The sequence below is a fragment of the Callospermophilus lateralis genome, chromosome 6 (assembly GCF_048772815.1).
Source record: "Callospermophilus lateralis isolate mCalLat2 chromosome 6, mCalLat2.hap1, whole genome shotgun sequence".
NCBI lineage: Eukaryota > Metazoa > Chordata > Mammalia > Rodentia > Sciuridae > Callospermophilus > Callospermophilus lateralis.
Genome location: NC_135310.1, coordinates 144,213,124 through 144,236,566, shown reverse-complemented (window position 1 = coordinate 144,236,566; position 23,443 = coordinate 144,213,124). Strand labels below are relative to the sequence as shown.

The 23,443-nt window shown below is 45.5% G+C and overlaps 1 long non-coding RNA gene across 2 annotated transcripts in view; it reads left to right on the top strand.

Annotated features, from left to right (window-relative positions):
* The window catches only part of LOC143401562 (uncharacterized), a 51,375-nt gene that overhangs the window by 20,423 nt on the left and 7,509 nt on the right, over window positions 1–23,443 (top strand). For both annotated transcript variants that reach the window (XR_013091680.1, XR_013091679.1), the window contains exon 2: window positions 20,581–23,015. This is a non-coding gene — a long non-coding RNA (uncharacterized LOC143401562). The remainder of the gene's footprint in view (window positions 1–20,580; window positions 23,016–23,443) is intronic.

The window sequence follows — 23,443 nt, the reverse complement described above, 5'->3', positions numbered from 1 at the left end:
AGGTACCTTTGTCTACCAGGCTGGGACTGAGATGAGGCAAGTAAACACCTCACTACTCCAATCATTCGCAGGATCCTGGTAATGAGCACCTCCTTGCATTTGGCTCCCAAGACCCCCGCTCCTTCTGGCCAGGTCTTGGTCCCATTCCTATTACCTACTATATATTGCCACCTCTCTTAGAAATGGGTGGAATTAACAGGGTCTTAACTTTAGTTATCCAAATATGGCGTTGCGTTTCCCTTCCCCACTGAATTGGAATGAAACCTTATTCTATATTAAGTCCATACACATGCTCTAATTTGTTCCATTAAATCCATTTATTTTTACTAGGTGAGAGCCATATTGTATTTGTCTGTAAAATTTTATAGTAAGTTTTAACATGTAGCAGGCCAAGATCTCAGCACCTACTAATCTTTTTCAAAAACGTCTCAGCCATTGTTTAAAATATATTTTCCTACTCGACTTTTAGAATCATTTGGACGAGTTCCACCTATTTTTAAACTTCTAGAAAGTATTTTGGCTGCTCTAACAGAGTGTGGTTGACCGAGGGGCTAAAACGACAGACATTTCCTCCTCACCCTCCAGAGGCTGGGAATTCCACCATCAGGCGCTGGCAGACCCGGTGTCTGGTGAGGGCCCTCACCCTGGTTTGCAGATGGCTGTCTTCTCCTTGTGTCTTCCCACGGCCATGAGAGCAGAGATCAAGAGCAAGCTCTAGGATTGCTTCTCGTAAGGGCACTGGTCCCAGACACGGGAGCTCCAACCTCTGGGCCTACTCACCTTCCAAACATCATCATGTTGAGGGTGAGGGTTTCAACAGACTAATTTTGGGGGAGGGGACACAAACCTTCAGTCCATAATGAAAAGTCACCCATGGTTTCCTTTAATCCTCATCCCAACCTGATATGGTCGGTACTACAGAGGAGGAAGCCGATGATACTCAGAAAAAAAGGAAGGTACAGTACAGAATCGTACAGTGAAGCAAAGTACAGTCAACAAGTCATTTAACTGCAGAGCCCGCTCTCAAACACCCTTAAATAGGAGTGGACAATCATAGACTTTCAGGGTGGCTGCCATGATTTTGGCTCTCCCACTGGGAAGGAGCTTGGCTGATGGAGGGTCTTCCCCACAACGTTCCCAAATCCATCTGAGTCCAAGGTGAGGCCACGCTCATCAGGCAGGAGAGATTCGTGTGGCGCCCAGAGATCCCCTGAGTGCTCTCGAGACCCCCTACCTCCCAGCAAACCTGGACAGAGAGGGTATCAGGTTCCTCCAGGAATGAAGTTTGGGGCGTTCCCCTACGTAAGCCACCAGAACCTGCCAAGGTGAGAGCTGAGAATGAGTGACCTTCGGGCTGGAGGGTGGAGAAGGGAGAGCATGAATGTGAGTTTGGCCTCAAGATCGGCTGCAGCTCTGGGGACCGACTGTGTCCCACTAACTTTCTTCTTCTGAGTTTCCTCTTGGGACAAGGGCTGCTACCTGAAACTGGGGAGAACGAATGCTTGGCATGTTATAAATAGAGTTGTGTCCTCCCCAAATTCGTAGGCTGGAGTCCCAAGCCCCGGGACCTCAGAATGTGACTGTATTTGGAGAAGCGGGGTTTTTAAAGAGAGGATTAAGCTTAAATGAAGTCAACAGGGTGAGCTCTGATCCAATGCACCTGTGTCCTTATAGGACGAGGTTAGGACACAGAAACACACAGAAGGACAGTCATGTGAGGGCATCTGAGGAAGACAGCCATGCCAAGCCAAGGAGAGAGGCCTCAGAGGGAACCAACCCTGCTGACCCCTTGGCCCTGGGTTTCCAGACTCCAGAAATGGGGGGAAAGAGCGTTCTGCTGGCCACGTCCCTCAGTCTGTGGTGCTGTGTCACACACCACCTCTCACACACTAATATATGGCTCAGAGATGGACGATGGTGTCTAAGAAAATGTGCCTGTCACATCTCCAAGGACAGGGAGGACAGCTGTCAATTGCCACCTCTGAACCTTCCCCAGAGCTCTGGAAGAGTGAGGCCAGGCTTCCTGCAGGCTGCTCCCAGCCAGTGATGAGCACAGAAGGGAAACTGAGGCAGGCCTGTTCGCAACAGACCCGCGACTTTGGGTTGAGGGCTGCCCCTCAGCTTGGCTGACACTGCAGTGCAGATGCCTCCCCCGCCGTCTGCTTCCACCCCCCTCTCCTCTGCACGGTCAGGTCTGCCGCAGGGGCTCCCTGCTTTCCCAGCCTCTTCTGGTTTCTTCTCCATTTTCTGCCACAGGTGTTTTCCTAGAGACATCTAAGGCATGCCCACGCTGCTCTCTTTGTCTGTTTCTTAGGACGTGGATGAATACACCTGGTAAGGGTGGACACCCTCCCTGCTCCATTTCACAGATGCATTAACTGAGCCCACTCCACAGGATTCTGTCTGCACCACCTCTCTGTCCCTAGGCACCTGCCGTGATAGGGAGCAGTTTTGAAGCTTCTCTTTGTTCAAACTGTGTTTTGTAATTAATATTGTGAAAAAGAGGGTCTTTTTTAGGAATTTTCTTTGAGATAGTAAATTCATATCCCTGTTCTCTGGTTTATTCTCTGTTTGGCACTCAGGGCTAACATTTTTTCACATTCTACTTATTTATCTTATTTACTGTCTGATGCACGATTACTGGATGAATGAGTGAACCAGCTCCCCACTTCCGTTCCCTCTGCTCTCCCAGTTGGATAGCTGATGTCAGTGATCATCTTGCCATTTATTTTATTGGATCTTGGAATGCTTGTTGATTGGAAGCTCCTTGAGGGCAGGTGAGACTGAATGAGGGACTTCCAAGTTCATCCTAGGTTGTGTTCCGAAGGTGTGGTGGGACTGTGGAAAGCTCGCCCTCCTCATTCTGCTCCCCCATGGCTAAGTTTAGAGAGGGTGGTCCAGCGTGGAAGGGATTCAGATTGTAATTCCTGATGAGTCGGCAGATAACCAGTAGTGAATCCAAATTTCCAGGTAAACAGGTATGAGGCAGAACCAAGTAGGAACCATGTGCTAAGTGGGGTGACCACACGGCTCAACCATTAGGACAGAATCAGGGTGACATTGTATTTTAAAAGAAGAGGGGCTGGGGTTGTGGCTCGGTGGTAGAGCACTTGCCTAGCCTGTGTGAGGCACTGGGTTCGGTTCTCAGCATCTCATATAAATAATAAAATAAAGGTCCATTAATAACTAAAAAATATTAAAAAAAGAGAAAAGAATAAAGAAAGGAAGAAAGAAGGGGAGGTATCCAGAGAGACAGTGCTAGGAGTGGATGCTTTGGGCTTTGGGGCTGAGACTGTCCTCTTGGAAGTTGGGGGTTGAGGCACAGCTGGGAAGGAGGGAGGTCGGTGAGGCTTGTCAAGAACAGGGCTCTGACTTGGGCACCAGCATCCTCCAGCAAAGGGGGTTCCTTAGAGCAGGAGCCCCAGTCCCAGGAGGTGCTAGGGAGGCACTCAGGCAGAGTCTGTGCTGACCGGGGCTGGACCCGGCTTGCTCACCTCTGGGGCCAGAGCATAGGAAGGAGGCAGATACCCTAAAGCTGTGGGTACCAGTGACAGCCCCAGGCTGCGTTGGGAAAGGAATCCCCTCCTGCTCCTCCTTAGGGGTCATAGGGTGCCCTCCTCCTCCCCCTTGATGGAAGGAATGGGGCTGGTTTAGCACCTTGTGGAGTTTGGGCCTCTGCCCCAAATGTTACTGAACAACTTGGTGTTGGTTGATACTTAGTGACACATTTACTTTATTGAAGTCAAAGTATGACAAGTTTACAGTATTAACTTTCAGTGGGTTCCTGTGGTACCAAGGCTCTGCGGACATGTCTGGCAAATCAAACCCTTATGCCGCCTTCAACTCCTTAAAAAAAAGAAAAGAAAAGAAAAAAGAAAAAAAAAAGAAAAGAAAGCTTATTTTCAGATTTCAAAGAAAATGCATGCGATTGTCTACAGGCTTTCATGTTTAAATAATATTTGCAGATGTAATGTTTTGAGAGGCAGGAAAAAAAATTGTAAAGTTATTCGTTCGTTCGTTCATTCATTCATTGTATTAAGTGTCTATTAGATGGGCTCTCTAGACCGATACAGAACTAGGGATCTTACTTCAAGAAAGAAAATGTTGCAGGAGCAGACAAGTAATGCACTTCTTGGGAATTCTTCCAGCTCTCAGGTGATGGATTAGGTCTGCTCTTTCGATAAATGGCTCTTGAGCACCTGAAATGTGTCTTGTCCATAATGAGATGTTCCATAATTTTACCAAAAACATTGGATTCCAAGGAGTTAGCATGAAAAAAAAAACCCACAAAATATATCACTGATAATTTTTAATATTGACTGTATGTCCAAATGATAATATTCAAATTACAATGGGTTAAATAAAATGTATTACTGGGCTGGGGCTGTAGCTCCGTGGTAGTGTGCTTGCCTAGCATGAATGAGGCACTGGGTTTGACCCTCAGCATCACATGAAAACAAACAAATAAAATAAAGGCATTCTGTCTATTTACAACTGCAACATATATTACTGATGGACGTGGTGGTGATCACCTGTAATCCTAGTGGCTCAGGAGGCTAAGTCAGGAGGATTACAAGTTCAAACCAGCCTCAGCAACTTAGCGAGGCTCTGTCTCAAAAAAAAAGGCTGGAGATGTGGCTAAGTGCCCCTGGGTTCAATCCCCAGTATAAATAAAGAAATAAGTCAGTAAAATTAATTTTAGGGCTGGGGCTATACAGCTCAGTGGTACTTACCTAGCATGAATGAGGCCCTGGGTTCTATTCCCAGCAGTGTGTGTATGTGCATACACACACACACACACACACACACACACAGAGAGACAGACACACACAAACAAATTTCTCCTGGGTACTCCTTACTTTTAATGTGAGTACTACCAATCTTAAAACCTTGTACACTTGTACAGTAAACCCCCAGTATCCATGGGTTCTATATCTTCATAATCAACCATTTGTAGATCAAAAATATTCAGAAAAAATAAAATTGTGTCTGTACTGAACACATTCAGACTTTTTTCTTGTCATTATTCCCTAAACAATATGTTGTAAGAGTTACCGACCTAGCACTTACATTGTATTATGTACATCTAGAGATTATTTGAAGTCAAGAGAGCTGTGTTCACAGTTCACAGGCAAATAATATGCCATTTCCTAGGGGATTTGAGCATCTGAGGACTGGGGGACCTGAGGGGTCCTGGAATCCATCTCCCTCAGAGTTGAGGTGTGGGTTAGACCCTGAGAATTCATTTCCATCTTCAACTTTCTGTGGAAACTTTAAAAAGTCTTTAGATATTTAACGGAGACACAATGGCTCTATGCAAGGAAGATTTGAAGAGTTTCTCAATTTAGGGAAATTTTGTTGGAAAGCTGGGATTTTGTTCTCCCAGAAGATAAGCTTTAAACAAGGGCACACGGGTATGGGGGCATGGAAGATGGCGGCTGTGGGGTTGCAGGTCAGATAATGCCATCTAGTCTCTGTTGGAAGGTCCGTGCGAAACTGGCACTGTGTCGGGTTCCTTCTGCCAATTAGAGCAAGAGTTGAGGGGAAACAAAACAAAAACAAAAACAAAACACTTGTAAATGCAGTGTCCTGACTTACGGGAGTCCCAGGGACTGGGTTCCTACAGCCTCAGGGAGCAAGCACAGATGACAGCATTTTAACTCAGATTCATAATTAAAAATAGAACTCCCCGAATACAATGTCCACGAGCTTCTTTGAGCCCGGAGCTCACCAGCTGTTAGGGAGTGTGTGAAAGAAGTAAGATCATATTAAATGCAGAGAAATGCCCATCACGGTAGCTAGAGGCTCCTTTCCCCCTAAGTGGATTGAGCTGGAACTGAATAACAGCCTCTCAGTCTCAGGGCTGTCTGCCCACCAAGGCCACGTGGGAAGCAGGCCTCGGATGGTTATGCAAGGTGTGATCCACAGAGCCGTAAGGACTCTGCGTAGGGTGCTGGGGGGTCCCCAGGCTGGAGAAGGGGCGTCCTGTAGGGGAATCAGTCTCTTCTCCCTCGATTCTCACTTTGCAGTCATTGATCCAGACACGGGATTATTTAAGCACATTAGATGACCTTTGAGATGTAAATTTGAAATCTACAGAAATGAGGAAGTTGACCATTGAGACGAAAATGCAATATCATACTTCAACCTTGTGTCACATTCAAGGGACTTTCTAGAAAAGAGTTTGGGGTAAGATCCTCCAACGCTGAGTTTCCTTTTGTGAAGGATTTTAGTCAGTTGGTTGCTTTTTCTAGTAAATACTGACATACCAGGTGATTTCATTTCATTTTTCGTATCTATACATTATCCAGCAAGGAGAACTCTGACCACTATTTTCTCCATTCAATATAAAGATGCTGTTCATAGAATTCACCTGTGGCAACCACAATCCCATTTCAATGCATCCCCTGCTCAACTGTATAGTGCAGTAGGAATTTGAGCTAATTTACAGTAGATGCTTGTCTATTATACCTCTACAATTAAAAAAAACAAAGACAGTTTAAGCAAATTTATTTACTACATGTTTGGAGCACAACCCCATTGATAGTCCTGGGGCTCAGTGGGGTAGGAGAAAAAAGAACAAAATAGCTTTTTTTTTTTTAATCCAGGGGGGATTTTATGCTTAAATATGGGCTTTTTAGATAAATAAAAGGCAGAGAGGATAATGAGTATCACATTATCTTTTCCTTTTGTTAAAACTATTTTTTAAAAATTTATAGTGGGGCTGGGGAGATAGCTCAGTTAGTAGAGTGCCTGACTCCCATGCACAAGGCCCCGGGTTCAATCCCCAACACCCCCCCCACACACACACAAAAGGTGAATATTGAGGCTGGGTTCAGTGGCATATACCTGTAATCCCAGTGGCTCAGGCAGCTGAGGCAGGAGGATTGTGAGTTCAAAGCCAGCCTCAGCAAAAGCAAGATGCTTAGCAACTCAGTGAGACCCTGTCTGTAAATAAAATACAAACTAGGGCTGGGGATGTGGCTCAGTGGTCGATGGCCCCTGAGTTTAATCCCCGGTACCCCCGACAAAAGTCAGTAAATAAATAATTTAAAATTTATAAACAATAGAAATAGATTGCTCATGGTTCTTCATGAAGACTAGGAAGTTCAAAATCAAGAAGCCAGTAGATTTAGTGTCAGGTGATGATCCGATTCTCATAAGTCTGCTTTTATATATCCTCTGTGGAAAGAGAAGGGACAAAAGGGTTCCCTCCAGCCTCTTTTTAAAAATTTCTATTATGTAGATGTGTATATATGTACACGTGTGCTTGTGTGTGTAGTTTTCTTTCTTTCTTTTTTTTTTTTAAAGACAGAGAGAGAGAGAGAGAGAGAGAGAGAGAGAGAGAGAATTTTAATATTTATTTTTTAGTTCTCGGCGGACACAACATCTTTGTATGTGGTGCTGAGGATCGAACCCGGGCCACATGCATGCCAGGCGAGCGCGCTACCGCTTGAGCCACATCCCCAGCCCAAATAATTTTATTTCTTATCTTTGCAGAAGTGGAGATAGAACCCAGGGTCTCACCTTGCTGGGCAAGCACTCTACTACTATGTTGTACCCCCTGAACCCCTTCATTTTTTTTTAAGATACATAAATGTCACGACTATTTTTAGTCTCAACTGATTCAGAAATTGAGGCACCCTGAGATCCCACTGGGTCCCCCTTTCCTTTGCTGCTAAATGTTCCGATGTGTGGCTACACTTTTCATCTCTTGGCCTTTCCTCTAGTAGTCACTCAACACAGTTTGGTCAGCCCATCCACAGTTACTCCCTCGATGTTTCTCCAATAGTCCAGGCCGTGGAGTCAGACAGTTGGGTGTAGCCTCACTTGTAAGCTGTGTGACCCTGGGCAAGTTCTCCCCGTCTTCCTAAACCTCATCTGTTAAACAGGCATAAAAGTGGTGCCAAGTCCCAGCGCTGGGTGAGGATTAAAAGAGATTATGCACATAATGCCCTTAGCCCAGAGCCTGGCATTCTGTAAATCGTGACTACATTTATTATCTCTTTCCTGCCAACCGCACCCTGGCTTCGTACACAGCAGCATGCCAGGAAAGGTGATTCCAGAAGCCCGAGCATCTCTGGGAGCCGGTGAGAGCCCTGCCGCACCCTCAAACCCACACAATCAGAATCTCTGGGGATGGACCTCAGCCATCTGTGCTGATGACAGGCTCTCAAGGCCAAGGGTAAGAAGCACCATCCACAGATCCTGGCTTCCTCCCACCTCCCGGAGATTCTGCACATGGGCACACACCTGACTCTCTCCTTCTGCCCCACCTCATTCCTGGGAACAGTCTGGCTCAGGTGTGGGAAGAAATTGAGGTGGATTCTGGGAAACGGCTGTTGACTCAGGACTTCCGGATGGGTAGACCCGGGTGTGGAGGGCACTTGGCCCGGCCCTGCCCTCAACACAGCTGACAGGAAGGAGAACTGAAAGAGGATTAGGCAGGCCCTAGCGGGGAGGGAGGCAGGCCTGAATCCCTTGCTGGAAGGTGAGGCCTCTCAGCCCTCAGGATGCAATTCACCAACTAGAACTCCACTGGGTGATCCTGGGGAGGAGCAGGGAACTGCTCTCCCCCTCACACCCCCAGTCTCCCACAATGGCCTCGAGCAATGCCTGTGTCCCACCTGCTGTACCTGGCTTCCTCTGTGGCTGTACCAGAAAGAACCCCCCCCAGCTCCTGTCACCCCATCATTCCAGCCAAGTAACCCCAACCTTGATCCCCGCCCATGTTAGTCATAGCCAAGGGAGTCACGTCTTTGCCAAACTTGGGAAGTCCTGAGCTCCCTCAGGCCAGGGTTTTACTCATCCTCTTGCAGCTGGGCCCTGTCTGGAGGTTGGGGCTACAACTTGGGACCAGGTAGACCTGTCCACATCTAGCCTCCCCGACTCCAGGTCCCTGGGGCCCTGATAACGGGGCCCCAGACTGATTTCCTTCCTTCTGATCTCCCTCCCTCCCACCCACTTCTCAGACTTCCCCCCCAGAGAGCACTGAAAAATGCAATCACTTTAAACTCCCAGCTGGGAATTTCCTACTGGCTTCCGGTCCAATAGAGTAGAATCCACATTCCTATCTGAGACATACAAGGCTGTGCGTGCTCATTCTAAAAGCCTGGGCCAACTCTCTGCTCTCATCTCCTTCCTCTCTGTTCTACCAGCTTCCAAACTTATCCCTGCCCCAGGGTCCCCCTCCTGGGGTGCTCTTCCTACACCCCAAGACTGGCTCCCTCTTGATCACTCACCTAGCATCCCATCTCCTCCTCCACTCGGTTTTCTTAGTAATGTTTATCACTATCTAACATTACAGTCTATTACTATTAAATTGCAAATGCTTTCGTTGACTCATTTTTATCAGCCACCTTTAAAATTTAGAGGCTCCTGGAGGCAGAGGTTTGGGTGGACTTGTTCACTGGCCTCTTGCTGGTCTCCTAGAAGCTGGCAACCCAAGGAACTCAATAAACAGTTGCTGAATGAATGGATGAACATATGAGTGCCCTTGGAGCGTTTCTTTTCTTTCTTTGGCACCAGGGGTTGAACCTGGGGTGGGGGTGGGGGCTTCATCACTGGGCCACATCTCCAGTCCTTTTCATATTTTTATTTAGAGGCAAGGTCTCGCTGAGTTGCTTAGGGCCTTGCAAAGTTGCTGAGACTGCCTTTGAACTGGAGATTCTCCTGCTTCAGCCTCCTGAGTCACTGGGGTTATAGGCGTGCACCACCATGCCCAGCTAACTTCTATCAACTAGCAGATTTTGTGCCTAACAGATGTTTGCTTAAACAGATACACTGAGGGACCCATAGGACTGTCCCCTAGGTGGGGCCACCAAGTAGGATCTGAATTTCCAGTTCTGATCTTGGGGTCTGGATGCTTGGGAGGGTGGAGAGGGGAGTTCCTGGGACCCTGATGGGTTGGCCGAGCTCTCTGGAATTGAAGGAGTGGGACCCACAGAAACCACATGCTCTTCTGTACAGAGGCAGAGCATGTCTAGAAAGTGCCTATGTTTAGTGGATTAGGCCTGGGTTCTAATCCCATCTCTGTCCTCCAGCTGTGTCAGCTTGGATTATTCTTCATCTAAGGGATGGAAATAAAAAAAAAAAAAAAATACTGTCTATATCCGCCTCTACCCATTGGAATCTTAGATTTCTGTTTTTGTTGTTGTTGTTGTTAATAATGGAGCCTCAAAGCCTGGATTGGTGCCTGGGATATAGAAAGTGCTTAAAAGTATATGTTAAATAAATGACCTCTACTGTTCATCTTCCCACTGCTAAGAAGACAGCAGCATCATAGAAAAATCCCTCGTTGCATTCTAATAGGACACGTGGTGGGTCTCTCTTATTTGTAGTTCTTTCTTTGCTTTCTCTTTAAAGCTCAGCTCATAAAAGGTGCTTTAAATATTGGCTTAAATGAGGCTTCAATTCCTCCTAGACTTGAAAGACCAGAGTTCTAGAAAAGGGATCTGAAAACATTTTCTATAAAGGACCACACAATAACTATTTTCTGTTTTGCAGGCTACGCAGTCTCTGTCAAAACTACCACGTGGCCTGAAATCAGCCATAGACCAAACAGAAGTAAATGGTCAATGGTTGGTTTCTAATAAAACTTTATTGACAAAGCCAGGTGGGGTGGGGGGACCTGTTCTAAAGGAGACCATAAAGTCTGAAGTGTGGTTCTTTAGGTCACAGTTTTCTCATCTGTAAAAGGAGTTCTTACATGAACTTGAAAAACTGCCTCTTAGCTATATTTTTAATTTTTTTAAATTTAAAAGTTTTTAAAATTACTGTGTGCGTAAAATGAGGAAGTGATTCCTCTATCAGCTAGACTAAAAATTAGACAAATGGCTCTTTAACAATTTCATTTCAAATCAAGGGCACATGCGCATCTTCTATAAAAGTTACATCCCCAACTGACCACATTCTGTGCAAACATGTGGTAGCAGATAAAACAGGCCACCCTAAACGGTTGCCTAGTACAGAGGCAGAAATGAAGAATAAACTAGCCGGGCCAGGCTGCTGTTTGCAATAAAAGAAAACTGTCCTCCCCCTCCCCCAACCAATTGTTAAGGTTCAAATTTTTCTTATTGTTTTTTGACTTCCTGGTCTGCTGTTACTTTGTGAGCTGCTGCAGATTGTATCTTAAGAATTTATTGCCCCTTTTATTGAAATACGCAGGTAATCTTGTTTTTTTCCACCTTTGCACTGCCTGGACCTCTGGGAATATGCATTTGTGTCAGGCTAAGTCCATTGGGGTGTTTTTTAGCTGAACAAAGAAACCATTTTCTTTGCCACTTCTGGAAGCTTCAGAATTTTCCAGATCAGCTTAAATTGCTGGTGGTTCACGTCCCTCATCACCTTCCTTATAAGGTTCCTGCTTTCCTTGTGCTTGAAGGAGCTGACTTTTCAGGAGTACTTTGTACTAGCATCATTCTTTAACTTCAGTTGCAAGTTGACAAGAAACCTAATCTAAACAAGTTTAATCGAAAAAGGGAATTTGCTGACTGGCTTTAACGAGCAGAACAAAGTAGACAGGGTGCGGCAGCAGGTCTGACTTATTCAAGTTTGAAAGGATCCAACGTGGTCTGTTTTAGCCTCAGCTTCCTAAACTGTGAGCTCTGTCTTTGCAAGACCTCTGCCAATCATCCCAGGTTCAAATGCAGCAGAAAAAGGGAAAACCTTTGGCTCAGCATAAAAAAAAGCTCAGTTGCATGCACAAGGCCCTGGGTTCAATACACACACACACACACACACACACACACACACACACACGGAAAAAAAAAAAAAGCTCATGCTCAGGTAAAAAAAAAAGCTCACAGCACCTCATGACCTCATGGTCTCTGATTGGACCAAGAGCCTCTCCCTGAGCAAATCATGGCCAGCAGCTTATGAGATGCTGATTAGCTCAGACTCGCGTCCCGTGCTCCAGAGTTGTTTAAGTGCCCCCAAAGTAAATGGGATGTTGAGAGAGCTTGGACCAGCTGCCCAGGATCTGGGTCCGAAAGGAAACTGGACAGTGAAAATGGGCCGCCCTCCTGCATTTTCAGAGAAGCCAGAGTAGAGGGAGTGGTGGAACACATAATTTCAAAGAAATTCTACAAATATGATCACAGTTCTTGGGGGGGAGGCGAATTTAACCAGCAGTGGAAGTTCCTAACTGGTAGGTTATCTGGGTCGTTAGGACAGGAGAGTTTCGGGGTGGGACCCACTGAGTGGAATGGGTCTGTACTTTCAAGATGGTCCCAGGTGATTTAGAAGGTCGGCTGGAGCAGGGAATCCTCGGATGTGCCCCTGCCCCAGCACAGGGGACAATCGGCTGGTTGGTTTGTGTTTGAAGCTGTCCCATTGCCTGCAGCATCAAGCCCACAGAGCCTGGCTCCTGGCGGACTTCTCTGGTTTATCTCACTTATCTTCAGCTTGCACTTTTGATTTGTCCATCTAGAAAGTCAGTTTCCCCAAAATGCTTCCTACCTTTTCCATTTTCCTGTCCTTTCCTATGTGACGTCTTCTGAAAGCCCCCCTCTTCTTCCTACCCGTGACTGACACCTGGCCTTCACTTCGCCCTCTCTTGGAAGTCTGGCTGGATCACCTACCCAGAGGACTTAGGAGGATAAGTAGAGTTTTTTCTTAAATAAAATGAGAAAGGCAGAAAACCTGACTGAAGAAAAAAGATCGATAGATTTGAAAACTAAAAAAAAAATAGACATTTCTACATGGGAATGTAGATCTTAAAGTTGACAGATGAGAGGGAAAAAAGTTGATGATACTTATAAACACCAAATTTCACTAATTGATATATTCATGATTTGATATGCAAAAGTTAACACCCCAACCAAAAATGGGCAGAGGATAAAAATGGGCAACCCCGAGAAGAGGCAGGACAAGAGCCAGGGTATGGCATGATGCCGGGCGGCATTGCAGAAAGGGAACAAAGAGTGAATTTAGCCAGATGTCAGTTTCAACCCATCCAAGGTTCAAAAAATTTAAAACAACCCATAACATCCTGAGCCAGAGGGTGGTAAAACGGGCATCTTCTCCATTGCCCATGGGGGTATGAACTGCTAGAAATGTTTACCAAAGTAGATTGGAAACATCTCTACAATAAACGATGTTTATATCCTTTAATTGAACCACTAATCCTATTTCTAGAATCCAACTGTGCAGCTTGCAAAATAAAACCGCAGATGTAAGACTAAAGGTATAAGGATGATTTCAGCTCCGTTTGAGGTGGGGGGGCGGAGGAGCATGACTACCCCACCGTAAAGGAATACGCATTCACAGGAATCACAAGGAGATCTGCATGTGGAGGGGAAATGACTGTGATCTGTATGGCTTACCATTTTTATAAAAAGGTGATAAAACCCTTCCCTTTCCAAGTACCCATATTTCTACATGTTTATGAACACCTAGAGAAAGGTGTTATGGTCACCTACCAGTACACCCAGGTATTATCATCTCAGGAATAGAAGTACAGTGGGGGAGGTGGCCTGCCCTTAGCTCTGTGAGTGGGTGTGGGGTCCCATCCCAGAGGACAAAGAGAAGCTCCACTTGGTCTCCCTTGTTCCTTCCTGCAGCTCTGGCGTACTGATGGCCTCAGGCACAGATGTTGGCAGCCTCATGGCTCCTCCCAAATGCTTGGATGGGGGGGGGTGGGCTATGGGTGCCCTTGTCCCCAGCAGGTCCAAAAGGTGCTTGGGTCTTCAAAGGGGGCTGGAGGCCACCGGGACAGAAAATTCTAGCATCCTGGGTGCTTGGGGTGCCCGGACTCCAGTGGGCCCATCTCCCGGGCCTTGAAGACGCCTGTTCCTTGGAGGATGCTCAGCCTCCTAGCAGAGAGCGCAGGACCAGGGCCCCAGGTGGCCAGGTCTGAGTGAGGTTCAGGGGAGAGAGGAAGGTGGCAAAATATTCTTTTATGGTTCTCTAAATTATTTGGCCCATTACAATCAGCATTCATGGCCCTTTTGTTAAATTTAAAAACACTCATTTAAACATTTTAAACTGGAATATAAAAATCTAATACAGAAAAAGAATCCCAGCTAAACTAATCTCTAATACAGAAATGCTAGGCACAACGCTGACTCGCAGGTAGGGAAAGAGCGGAGCAGCCGGCCTCACCTCTCCTTGCTCCATCTTCCCACCCTGAGTAGCTCATTTCCTCTAAAGCACCCACATCCGTAGGGTCGGTCAGGCACACATAGGTACATACACATTTTTTTTTTTTTTTTTTTTGAGGAGGGCAATGTCCATTTGTTTTAAGAATTCACTCTTTACCGAGGGCTCCTGTGATCAACACCATTTCAGGAGCTGGGAACACAGCAAAGAAATAGCAATGATCTCAATTTATGAGGCAGACAGAAAACAAGACAAATCTATAAAAGCAAAGGTGTGTTCAAAGGTGCTACAAATGAAGCCAGAGAAGAATGAGGGTCTGGGACTGTTTTTTTTTTTTTTTTTTTTTTTTTTTTTAAACATGGAATGGCTAAGAAGGTCTTTCCTGGGAGATCTGAATCCAGATGGGTGGGAAATGAGGGGGCTCAGGTTGGACTAGGGAAGAAAATCAGGTGGAGTGAAGGGGCTGCCCACTCCCCTCCGCCAATCAGTTAGGAAACAAACCAGACGCAGAAAGGTGTGGAGGAATCAAATGCATGTTCCTAAGTCAAAGAAGTCAGTCTGCAAAGACTGTAGGTGAATGAGCCTAACTATCTGATATTCTAGAAAAGAGACAGTAAAAAGACCCAGGTGTACCAGGGGTGAGTGGCGGAGTTTTCAGGGTGGTGAAGTGGTTCTGGATGATCATACAGTGGTGGAGACATGACCCCACGCATTTGTCAACACCCACAGGCTTCAGAGCACAGAGAGGGAAAGAAAGATGAGACTCATTTAGAAGGCGAGGGAGTCCCAGGAAGAGAGGCAGACTCTGATAAGAGGTTCTGAGAGCATGAAAAATGTGTGAGACCATCTCCCTGAAGAGGGCGGGGCAAAGGTGGTGCTGATCTGAGCTACTGAAGACTCAAGTTGAAGGCAGCGGTAAGATCTCGTGTTAAACTTAATATACAGATGGAGGGGTGTGTGTGTGTGTGTGTGTGTGTGTGTGTGTGTGTGTACACGTGTGGGTTGGAACATCCACAAACGTTTCTTTTCCCTGTCAGCTGACAGGGTCTAAAAAAACCAAACCAACAACAACCGGAATAGACCCTCCTAGTAGCAAGGAACCTACCCAGCACTCGGATCCCGGCTTCTGGCACCCTACTCCCCTAAAAAGACGCAGAGCTCCTCAGGAAAGTACGACTGGGTCAGGAAATGCACAGGATGAGCCCGGGGAGTCTGTATAAAGTAAACACCCATGAGTCCATGTGGATATAAATAAGTGATGGAATGCATAATTAAATGCCAGGTGGAGCAATCTGACACATAGTGCCTCTGCCTGGTGACCGAGGTCAACATCCCAGCCATAGGCCATGTGGACAGCAGGTACCCTTGGCATGCAGGGCTCTTACCTCTGCGCCCTTCCACCCAATAAACCATAACCCAATCTAATCATGAGAAAAAGCATCAGTCAAACCCAACGGAGGAACATTCTACAAAATTCCCGACTGATACTCAAAACCCATAAACCAGTAGGGTCTGAAGGATCACAGAAAAAAAGAAGCCTAAGGAAATATGATCATGAAACATGAGATGATGCCCAGAAAGTGGTGGTGGTGGTGGGTGAAATAACTAAGGCAAAAACTTAAGAAATCTAAATAAACTGTGGGCTTCACCAAATAATAATGTATCAATACTTATTCATTAATCGTAACAAAATGTATTATACGAACACATTAACTAAAGGGGGGACTGGGTTTTTGGATATATAGTCAAATGTGTACTATCCTCTCAAAATTTCTGTAAACCTAAAACTGTTCTTAAAAATAAAGTCTATTATTTAAAGTAAATCTGGGTATTAGTCTATCATCTGTTGCTGTAACAAAATACCCAAGGTTGGGACTTAATTTAAAAAAAAAAAGAGATTTATTTGTCTCACAGTTCTGAGGGCTAAAAATCCAAGATTGGGTGGTCTAATGGATTAAGTCTCTGGTGAGGGCATTTTGGCTACATCACAACATGGCATATGGCATCATGGCAAGAGGGGACAATCACATGGCTAGACAGGAAGTCAGTGGAGAGGTGCCAACCTTGTTCTTTTACAATAACACACACATGTGGGACTAATTGGGGTCCCATGAGAACTACATTAATTCCTTTTAAGGGTAGCACTGCCAGTGACCTAATTTCCTAGTATTAAACTTCCAACATTGTCAGGCTGAAGACCAAGCCTCCAACACACGAACCATTGAGGCACGAGTTCCAACAATTTGTATGTACCCATAAAGTTACAATCAGGATGTTTTAATTCCAGTTTTGTTCGAGGGAAATGTAGTTCTGAGCTTTTGCATGCATGCACACCAGAAATGTATCATTAGCTTCTGAACACTGGCTCCTTGGGTGATTTCCAAGACCTTCAGGTGGCTTTGGGAGGCTGGAGCTCCTGGAACTTGAGCAGCCACAAAAATAACTGCAGGGGACCTTTCCTTCGTCCTCAATGTCCACAGTGAGCATTTTTTTGCTTTTAATACGCTGAGAATTTACTAGGATGTGTAAACTGGAACTGCCTACTGGAAATGGATTCTAACTCATAAAGAATGGACTGTGTCGTTTTGGGTGCAGAGAGTTTCCTGGGAACCTGTAAAGTTCCATCTCGTGTTGAGGAGTTAGAGCCAGGCTTTGTACACCGAAGAGTTCTTTTGGTTTGGGGTATAATTTTTTTTTTTTTTTTTCTGTCTTCCAGAGGAAACTGTTAATGAATTACCTTGTGCAACTGCAGGTAATTGTCTCCTAGATTTTCCTGAATTTTCTGCTGAGTAGTAAAGTGTGATTTCTTCTTTTAAAGGAAAACAGATCACTGTTCCCTGCTGTTGGGGATGGTAGGGATGTCAGAAGCTGGTCTCCAGGAGGGTAGCATTGTCATGAAGATCAGGTACAAGGGGAGGTGGGAAGGAAGCCGGCCTGGGATGCAGAGATTATGAATGATGACTTGTTATACAGACCACCAGGTGAAGTGGGGGTCAGATGTTCAGACGAGGCTGTAGCCCTTCCCAGAAGCAGTTCTTGAAGGAATTGGACTTGTTTGCCTTTAAATAGGATCTGAAAATACTCAGAGCATTTTGAGTGACTCACAGCAGCCTGGTGTATTTGTAAATATCTTTCCTTGGAGAGATTTAAACAGGAAGTCTGGTGAGTCTGTTTCCCCAACATGTTGAATTGGTGGTTGAATTCTGCTTCTGGGGAAGTCAAAGAGGGGCTCATTTCCAGTCTCCTTGGAGGTGCTACCCTAAAACCATCCATCTTGGCCTTGAAGGAGGTAGGGCAGAGATGTTCTGAGAACAGTCCTACTTAACCCTCATGAATTACAAATAAAGCCTCTGCAGTAGAAGACCACCTCATGTGCAGACACCCTCCTTGCCTAACCTTAACATTCTCCCTACCACCATCCCATGCTAGGCCAGGCCAAGCCATGCCACACCATGGATCATCTCACTCCATCCTATCACATCCCATCTATCCCATCCCATCCCATCCCATCCCATCCATCCTAGCCTACCCCATCCCAATACCATCCCATCCCCTCTAGTCCCATCGTGCTTGGGATAAGCATCAGGGTTGTTTTGGACTTTCAGCTGCTTAAGTAAAATGTGAGTGAACAAACCATAGCCATAAACACCCCCAATGGAGTTATGCAGCCTTATTTACCTCCTTACATTTCATTTTTACATCTCATCTACTTTGTACACACTGCATTTCTTATATTTTTATATTTACGTTGTTTTTTCCTTCCCTGTTTCCGATTCTTTAACACCTTTCTCTCTAAACTCAAGGAGGTGGTAGGTTAGTGAGACCTGTCCCTTTGTGGAGCTGTCTGGTGTGACGGTGGAGGTTAGGGTGTGTGGAGCCCTCTAAGGTCGGCAGGCTGAGTGGAAGTCAGATATGGGCTGACAACCAGGAACCCATGAGTTGGCCCTCAAGGATTTTCTTTCTCTCCCAGTGCGAGTTGGGCAAAGGTGTGATTTTTCTTATTTCTCCTGTGATTTATAGACATGACTGTCCTTTTGCCAGAATGATCTTCCCTTATGCACTCTTGAATTAATTCCTGCTTTAAAGAAAATGATTTAAGCTGGGCACGGTGGCACATGCCTGCAACTCAGCGGTTTGGGTGGCTGAGGCAGGAGGATCACGAGCTCAAAGTCAGCTTCAGCAACTTAGTGAGGCCCTAAGCAACTTAGTGAGACCCTGTCTCTAAAATAAACAAATAAATAAATAAATAAAATAAAATAAAATAAAATAAATTAAGTGTCTCTGGGTTAAATCCTGATCCAAAAAAAAAAAAAAAAAAAAAAATTCCGCACAAGGGGTGATGCTCACCTGCGCATGCGCCCTGTCCCACCTGGAGGAGTGCCAGAGCCAGGACAGTTCTTCCCCTTCCCTTCCCCCATGTCTAGCCTCTCCCTTCTTCCCTCTTTCATTCTCTCTTCCTCTCCTTCTCTGCATCACAAAGAATTGGGTGCTTGCTCATCCAGGTAGAGGAGGCTTCGGGAGGGAAATGCTTAGGGAGAAGCAATCAGAAAGAATGTGGACACGCTTTGATTTCCAGCCTTTGCTCCTGGCCAGGCTCTGGGAGGAAGGGGGGTGCCCTTCGCCCATCTGGCTCCTGCTCGTCTGGGATCTGGGTTGCACGTCGCCCTGACACCTGGCAGCTGGCGCCCCTCCCCCCAGCAGGCACACAGGCCACACTGTTGGGGATTAAGTGGGACATATGCACATAAGATGCTGACAAGACCACTCCCAGCCCTGGAAGCAGCTTGGGCAAAACAGGGCAATTAGATGAAGTCTCCTGCTGGGCGCAAAGCCGGGCCGGCCGAACCGAACGCCTGACCCCTCCCTGCCGCAGCCACACCCCTTCTGGTCTTTTTTTTTTTTTTTTCCTCTCTTTTCCTACTTTTCTTTTTCACCCATCTACTCCAGCTCACCTCTTTCTGACGGCACTCATCCTCCGTTTCCCCTGGTTTCCGTTTCTCTTTTGCTCTTCTCCCGCCCCGCCCCCACTCCTCCTCCTCCTCCTCCTTTGCTTACTTTCCCTCCCCATCTTCACCATCCCCCTCCCTCTTCTTCGGGTCCATTGCAGTTTTTTTTTTTTTTTTCTTGGCTCACCTGTCAGCTGAAGTGGGTTGCGGTTCTCCTGGAGGGGAGCTGCCAGGGGCGTAACTGAACACTAACGTGTGGCGTCGTGTTTTTGCTGCTGAGGGGCACAGGGGCCCACACAGGGGCCCGCACAGGGGCCCCAGGACAAAGGGAGTCACAGCCGCCACTGATTGGGCACTGCGACAGATTCCACGGCAGACCCACTAACTAGGAGATGGTTTCTGCTTTGTGGTTTGGGAGACCCAGGCTGAGACACCAGCAGTCTCACTCAAGGTCACCTACAAGTTAGAATGCGGCAGTCTTAGAGGTAGTGGCTCAGTGGGTATGGGTGTTGGGTAGTGGCTCAGTGGGTATGGGTGTTGGGTAGTGGATCAGTGGGTATGGGTGTTGGGTAGTGGATCAGTGGGTATGGGTGTTGGGTAGTGGATCAGTGGGTATGGGTGTTGGGTAGTGGATCAGTGGGTATGGGTGTTGGGTAGTGGATCAGGGGATATGGGTGTTGGGTAGTGGATCAGGGGATATGGGTGTTGGGTAGTGGATCAGGGGATATGGGTGTTGGGTAGTGGATCAGTGGGTATGGGTGTTGGGTAGTGGATCAGTGGGTATGGGTGTTGGGTAGTGGATCAGTGGGTATGGGTGTTGGGTAGTGGATCAGGGGATATGGGCGTTGGGTAGTGGATCAGTGGGTATGGGTGTTGGGTAGTGGATCAGTGGGTATGGGTGTTGGGTAGTGGATCAGTGAGTATGGGTGTTGGGAAGTGGATCAGGGGATATGGGCGTTGGGTAGTGGATCAGTGGTTATGGGTGTTGGGTAGTGGATCAGTGGGTATGGGTGTTGGGTAGTGGATCAGTGGGTATGGGTGTTGGGTAGTGGCTCAGTGGGTATGGGTGTTGGGTAGTGGATCAGTGGGTATGGGTGTTGGGTAGTGGATCAGGGGATATGGGTGTTGGGTAGTGGATCAGTGGGTATGGGTGTTGGGTAGTGGATCAGTGGGTATGGGTGTTGGGTAGTGGATCAGGGGATATGGGTGTTGGGTAGTGGATCAGTGGGTATGGGTGTTGGGTAGTGGATCAGGGGATATGGGTGTTGGGTAGTGGATCAGTGGGTATGGGTGTTGGGTAGTGGATCAGTGGGTATGGGTGTTGGGTAGTGGATCAGTGGGTATGGGTGTTGGGTAGTGGATCAGTGGGTATGGGTGTTGGGTAGTGGATCAGTGGGTATGGGTGTTGGCTTGATTCAAACATCTAAAGCGAAGATCATCCAACTTCAGTGGGTTCCAGAGTCACCTGTCTGGCTACCCCAGAGTTACCTGGCTCAGATCTGGGCTGGGATCTGAGAATGCGCATTTCTGACAGGTTCCCTGGAAGGGTGATGCTAATGATCTGGCACTGGCTTTAGAGCTGGGAGCTGATTGGAACTTAACCCCAGGGGACAGGAAACATCTAGACCTTCATATGTGTGCTGGGTAGGTATACTGAGGTAGGTATATTTGAAAGCTCTTTCATAGTTAACCCCTGACTCTTTTCACAAAGTTTCTTGAAAATGACTTAAAAATACTCACCGACTAAAAAATGACACATTGTGGAAAAGTTAGGGGAAAGGAAAATAAAGATAAGAATTTCGTATAAATGATTGGAATCTAATCAGGATTTTTCTTCTCTTTGTGCAGAGTTATGTGGTCTTCTCGTTTTGTTTTCTGGTTTGCATCTGGGGAAGAGAATCTTTGAATTTGATCCCTCCAATAAAAATTCTTCTTGCCCAAACTCCTCACAGAGAATGTCTTCTTACTTAAACAATTTAGATGGTTTGAGTTGATCGATCAATCTTTGTATAAAAGTAATTCATAAAATTTTGCAAAATGACAATTGTGCAATAATTAGATATAATTAATAATAATAATAATTGAACAATCGTATATGTTAAACATCTGTCACCTGTTTATTCAAGAAATCTAAGAAATATAATGGGGGACCCACATGAAAGCTAAAATAAAATTCCAGCTTTCAAAGTACTTAAAACCTAGTGTGCAAAAACACATGTACAAAATAGCAAGAGAATAATTATGTCTTTAACAGAGTCCCAAGATTTTAAGCGTAACAATTCGAAGAAAGGAAAGATCAAAATAGGCCGGTAAAGGCACAAAAGAGCAAATTTAAATTTGATAGAGAGGAGAAAAAAGAGCAGTGACAGTTTTGAGCAGTTTTACCAAAATTCAGATGCAAAAGTCTCACTTTCCTCAAACAAAAAAACTCCAAGACTTTATATAATACACATACAGCTGTGGCATAGTAAAGAGAAGTAAATTTGCAATCAGAAAACTTGAATTGAGTTGCAGAATTGCTATTTACTACTGTATGACCTTGCAGGAGTCATATGACCTTTTTGAGTCTTGGTTTCTGCAAAAATAAGATGGGAATTTCCAGTATCAACTGGGCTTCAGTTAGAAACACAGAAACAAATATCTGAAGCGAAAGGGCAATGGATATGGGTCATCAGGCGCTTAAAAACAGTAGGAAAGACTGGAAGAACAGACATGGAGAGAAGTAACAGCACTAGCTTTCTCATTTCCTGGCGTAACTGCGGAGTCCACTCAGAGGTCCAGGAGCCTCATGCTGGAGCTAACGTCCAGAGCAATGCAAAGCTCATATTTACCTGTGATCACTGAGGATTGGCTCATGGTCTGCTGGAGGAAGGATAAATTGCATTGACAATCTGTCTTCCAAATGTCGCACAAGGCCATCACATTGGGCATGAATTAAACTAGAGCCCTGTCAGTAAGGTAGTTGAGGAAGTATAGTTCTTAGGTTTCCAACCCTGAGAATTCATGGAAGTGGGTAGAGCTGAAGGTAAGTCCTGACAGTGGTCACCCACTGAATGAAAGGGTGATTGACAGCTGAAGTTTGCATCCCGTTAGTGGGTCATGAAATCAATTTAGAGGATTCTGGCCTGCATTAAAGAAATAAAATTAGATGGAATAAAGTAGAAAACAACATGATGCTTTGCAGACTAAGGGTAAGTATTATTTTGTGAAACTTTTATTTTGATGCTCTATCTTTGTGTGTGTATGTGAGATATACTGGCTCAGGATATGTAAGGGTCAAAAAGATTTGAAAACGCAAGAATAAAAAATTAATTAAAAAATGGAAACACTTTGTGTACTTTATGAATTGTAAAGTGCAAAGCAAATATTCTGAATTACTGACCTATTTGCCTTTCCTGAGCACTATTTTCCGTTTTTATCCAACCTTAGTATTGTGTCACTGTCACATAAGATACCACCTGACTTCCCCTGGCTTGTACACTCAGGCTTTTCACACACTTGTTGGTGTCCACAAAATAAAATTAGTAGGGACAGAAAACGGAGGACACATACAGACACAAACTGGACCTGGTGTCTGATCTCTTTCAGAACCAATCTAACTTTCTTGGTAATTGGCATATTTACTCATGAGAAATGCCTGCTGCCATTTAACTACGGGGAAGGGAAAAAAGAAGCAGAATGGCATGTAAAATTTCTCTCAAAAGATAAATTAAGCACCTTCCTCATCATCGTGAGGTCAATTTCCACATGGAACGGTATCCCGTTCATATGACTGACTGCTTGGCTTTTCCCATTACCAACATCTGGACACTCTCAGATAATATTCCAGGGTCAGATTCAGACTTCACGGAAAGCATGCTTTGAAATTTTATTAACGGAAAGATCATCAACATCTTTTTCCTCATAGGCTGCATTATTTCAAGGCTTCTCATATCTTTTGGAATGGGTTGAATTTCATTCTGCTGGAGGGTAAGTGAAATTTTAAACGGGGTACAAATCAAATCATGTTCTTGATTTTTTTTTTTTTTCTAGTGTGGAAGTTTCTCCTTATCTACCCTTCCCTGTACTTGCTCTGTTTTTTTTTTCCTTTTAATTGCTTGTAAGAGGGTTGTCTGTGATAGAATAACTGGTTTTTCCTGGAACGGTTAATACATAATAAAAAGAGCACCATTCACTAATAACAATTTACTGATTGTTCTCGGAGCCCCCTGGGAGGCCAAGAGAGGTGGCGACTCCTCTTTACTGCAAGGGTGTAAAACAAGGTGGTAGGATCCAGGTCAAGGCCAAGTAGGAATTCAAAACCGAGACGTGTTTATTCTATAGAACAGCATTTTCTACCTCTCCTCCAACTCAGGTGACCGGAGGAGAGTGGCTATCAGAGCCAGCTGCACTTATCA